This window comes from Wyeomyia smithii, chromosome 3 (assembly GCF_029784165.1).
Source record: "Wyeomyia smithii strain HCP4-BCI-WySm-NY-G18 chromosome 3, ASM2978416v1, whole genome shotgun sequence".
NCBI lineage: Eukaryota > Metazoa > Arthropoda > Insecta > Diptera > Culicidae > Wyeomyia > Wyeomyia smithii.
This window is the reverse complement of record NC_073696.1, coordinates 122,089,763-122,093,933: the sequence shown is the minus strand read 5'-3', so window position 1 is coordinate 122,093,933 and position 4,171 is coordinate 122,089,763.

Genomic DNA, 4,171 nt, shown 5'->3' with positions numbered 1-4,171 from the left:
AAAGCTCTTTTCGGAAAAAAAAGACAAGCAACTGTGCCTAATCGAGGCGACCTCTTTGTTTGATTTAGGTCAGATAATCAAAATGATTCTTAGTTTCGCGGCACCAGTAAAATAATTGAAAGAGTGATGTATAGACCTTCCTATCTGCGCTATTATTACTAGTCGATTTCACTAATACAAGTTTTATTTTTGGTTGCAAATAATCAACACGCTGGTGGTAACAAAAAAATTTCCTCCTGCCCCGAACTTTTATTTAATTTGTAAGCCGATTTTTAGTTTTTATTCATCTGTTTTTCCACCAAAACAAAGTTTGTTGAAACAGCTAACACTAATGAACCAGGATTCATAAGTGAAATATTTTTCGTAATAGAATATCAGCTGATTTTTTGGTTGAAAACAACTCGATTTTATGAGGATTTTTTTTCCTGTATGGGCTTCCTCACTGCGACCAGAATCGTATATCTATTGTGAGATATGCCCGGGTGTCTGCTGTATCCCGCACTTCTGTTAATAGCAATACCTCTATTGAGAAGTGGTGTTACCACTGGCAACTCTTCCCATGATACACCAACCTGAGGGATACTGTGGTAAAATTAACCGTCAAGCTACTGTAGACGTCAGATAATTTTAGATAGAATAATAGAAAAATAAGAATACTGATAAAAAGGAAGTAAGAGATAAAGTTAATTCTTTAGTGGTAGGAACATTCGCAACGTGTATGCGAAATTAATCACAAAATTCCATTTATGAAACTAAATCTTTGTTGCCTACTAGATAAAAAAGGTAATCTTTATAAAATTGTAATATCTAGTAGTTAAAAAAAATACTATACTTACAGAACTAATCTTAAACTAGAAGGTAATCGCTAAACCTAACCTAAAGTTAACCTTGTTCGCGGGAAAAGTAAACTGTAATCCACTGAATTTGTACGTATATTCCTAAAATATCCTTTCAATCAAATTAATAAAGTAATACTTGCAGCTTAAAGCATTACGCTAAACAGAATTAGTGCGTTTTACCTATTAGTCCCGCAACAAAGCTTTAAGAAATTCATTTGAGATGAATGATCAGAATGAAAGCGTTCAGGAGAAAACGGTGGACAACAGCAACGTTTTTAGCTGTACTGCCTGTCAAAGGCCGGACTCTGCCGATGATCTCGTTGCTTGTGATATGTGCGATAAGTGGTGGCACTACTCGTGTGCCGGAGTGACCGACTCCGTTGAAAATACAAAATGGTATTGTTCTTCTTGTTTCCCACAAGCAGCAAAATCAGTGTCTATTGCCTCGTCAGCAGCTTCACGAAAAGCTCGCTTAGAACTGCATTTATGCGCCTGGAAGAGCAACGAGACCTTGACAAGAAACTGTTAGAGCTGGAACTGGAGAAAAAATATGTGAAGGAAAAATATCAGTTGATGGAAGATACGCTGCTCGAAGATTTCGAAACTCGCAGCGTACGTAGTCGGATCTACGATATTGAGAGTCGAACGGAACAAGTCGCTGAGTGGGTGGATGGACAAGCAGCAGTGCAACCAAATTCGGATGAGCGAAGCGCTGTCAATCCGCCACACAACAATGCAACCACATCTAAATCAATCCCAGCCGTACACGTCACGAGCACCAAGATGTTTCTTTATTTCTTTCTTTATTTGTAAAAAATTCATCTGACAAAAATAGTCTTAATGAATGTGCACTTGTTAATTCAACTTAAAAACTACGACGAACTCTCATTGCGAAATTGTGTGATGGTGTGCCAAAATCAAAAAGGTCTTCTACTTTGGAGAATGATCGAATACTGCAAGCTAACGGGTCGTTGAATCCGAAATTAGTACGGTGAAAGCAAGGTTGTAGTAGTCCAGTAGAGCGAAGAAGACGCTGTGAAGCCCGGAAATTCAATTTGGAAAGGATATATGGTGAATCGATTTCAGAGTTCAGAACTTTAGCTACGAACACCGCTTGTTGAACTTCTCTGCGCCGTTGCGTGTTATGAGAACCCTAGAGACACTTTATGGCCGTCCTGAGATGATAATCAATAAGCTCATCAAAAACGTTCGTGAAACTCCCGCTCCGAGAGCGGAGAAGCTGGAAACACTGATCGAATTCGGAATGGCTATACGAAACCTAACCCAGCATCTAATCGCCGTAGATCAGATATCGCACCTTTCCAACCCTATTCTTTTACAGGAAATTGTAGACAAACTTCCTGCCAGTATAAAGCTGCAGTGGGCTCAGCATCTTCAGAACTGCCAAGTAGTAACATTGCAAAATTTAAGCGAATTTATGACGACGGTTATTGACTCCGTCAGTAAAGTTGTGATGTATGTTGGCAAACCGATACAGGGGAATGAGATGTCAAGAGCGCGGGAGAGAGGATTTGTTCATGCTCACATTGAGACGGGTGAGAAAGAAGGAGTGCGTGCAGTAGTTAAAAGTTGTCCTGTTTGTAATAAAGATGGCCATCGTGTAGCAGATTGTGCCGCTTTCAAAAGGGGTAGCACTGAAAATCGATGGAAAACTGTTACTACGCTGAAGCTGTGCCGTAGTTGCCTGAATTTTCATGGTCGCCGGGCATGTAGGAAAACCTCCCGCTGTGGTGTTAACGGATGTGAACTACGTCACCATGCTTTACTTCATTCTACGCCTTCTTTACCCGCAAGAATTTCAACTACTAATCAGCATTTCGAAAACCACACATACCATCACAACGGACTGTCGGTGTTGTTTCGGATTGTGCCGGCACGTCTAAGTCTTTGCATCTGCACGGCACGTCTAAGTCTTTGAAAGTATTTGCCTTTCTCGACGAAGGTTCTTCGGCGACCCTCATAGAACATAGCCTTGCAAAAAGTCTGGGAATCGAAGGTCCAAATGCTCCGTTGTGCTTAAAGTGGACAGCAAACATGTCTCGATTAGAGTCGGAATCGCAGCTTATTTCCTTAGACATATCTGCAGTGGGTGGAAAAAATCGCTATAATCTGTCAAATGTGAGAACGGTTGAAAGTCTCAACTTGCCTTCACAGACACTACATGTCGGAGAGTTGCAAAATAAATTTCGTCATCTACAAGGTCTGGCCATTCAGAGCTACGAGAATGTAACACCACGTCTATTAATAGGGCTTCGTGACCTTGGCCTCGCTGTACCACTGGAAACGATAGAAGGAGATCATGGACCGATTGCAACTAGAACGCGGTTAGGTTGGTGCCTATACGGAAGCCTCGGCCATCAGGTTCAATCAGAAGAAAGCAACTACCATATATGCGAGTGCGACATGAACGAAAAGCTCAGTGTCATGATGAGAGAATATTTTAATGCAGATTACGAGGGTGTGAAGACAACGCCTCTGCTCGATTCCGAAGAAAATAAAAGAGCACGTCGGATTATGGAAGAAACAACTTCCAGAGTCGGTGAACGGTTCCAAACTGGTTTGCTATGGCGATACGATGAAATTGATCTGCCGGATAGCTTTCCAATGGCTCTACAACGTCTTAAATGTCTGGAGCGCCGCATGCAAAAGGATAGTGCCCTAAAGGATAACGTACATCGTCAGGTTCGCGAATATCAAGAGAAGAGCTAGGCTCATAGAGCGACGGAGGAAGAATTACTCATGGCCAATCCAAACCGAGTGTGGTATCTTCCCGTTAGTGCTGTGACTAACCCGAACAAGCCAGGAAAATTTCGCTTGGTGTGGGATGCGGCAGCGAAAGTTCGCGGTATCTCACTCAATAGCCTTCTTTTGCCTGGCCCAGATCTGCTGATACCGCTGCCCTACGTCTTGTTCCGCTTCCGCCAATTTCCTGTAGCGGTTTCTGGTGACATCAAAGAGATGTTTCACCAGATCCGCATCATCGAGCCAGACCGCCATTCTCAACGGTTTCTATAGCGTGACAGTCCTGAGCAACAGCCTCAGATATTTCTTATGGACGTTGCGACTTTTGGAGCTACTTGCTCCTCATCTTCCGCACAATTCGTAAAAAACAAAAATGCGGAAGAATTTGCGGAATCGTACCCTAGAGCGGTAAACGATATCATAAAATCACACTATGTGGACGACTATCTCAGTAGTTTTGAAACGGTCGAGGAAGCAAAAAAGGTAGCAGAAGAGGTACAATTAGTACACTCCAAAGGTGGATTCGAAATCCGGAATTGGGCCTCGAATAGTAGGACTGTGTTGGAGTA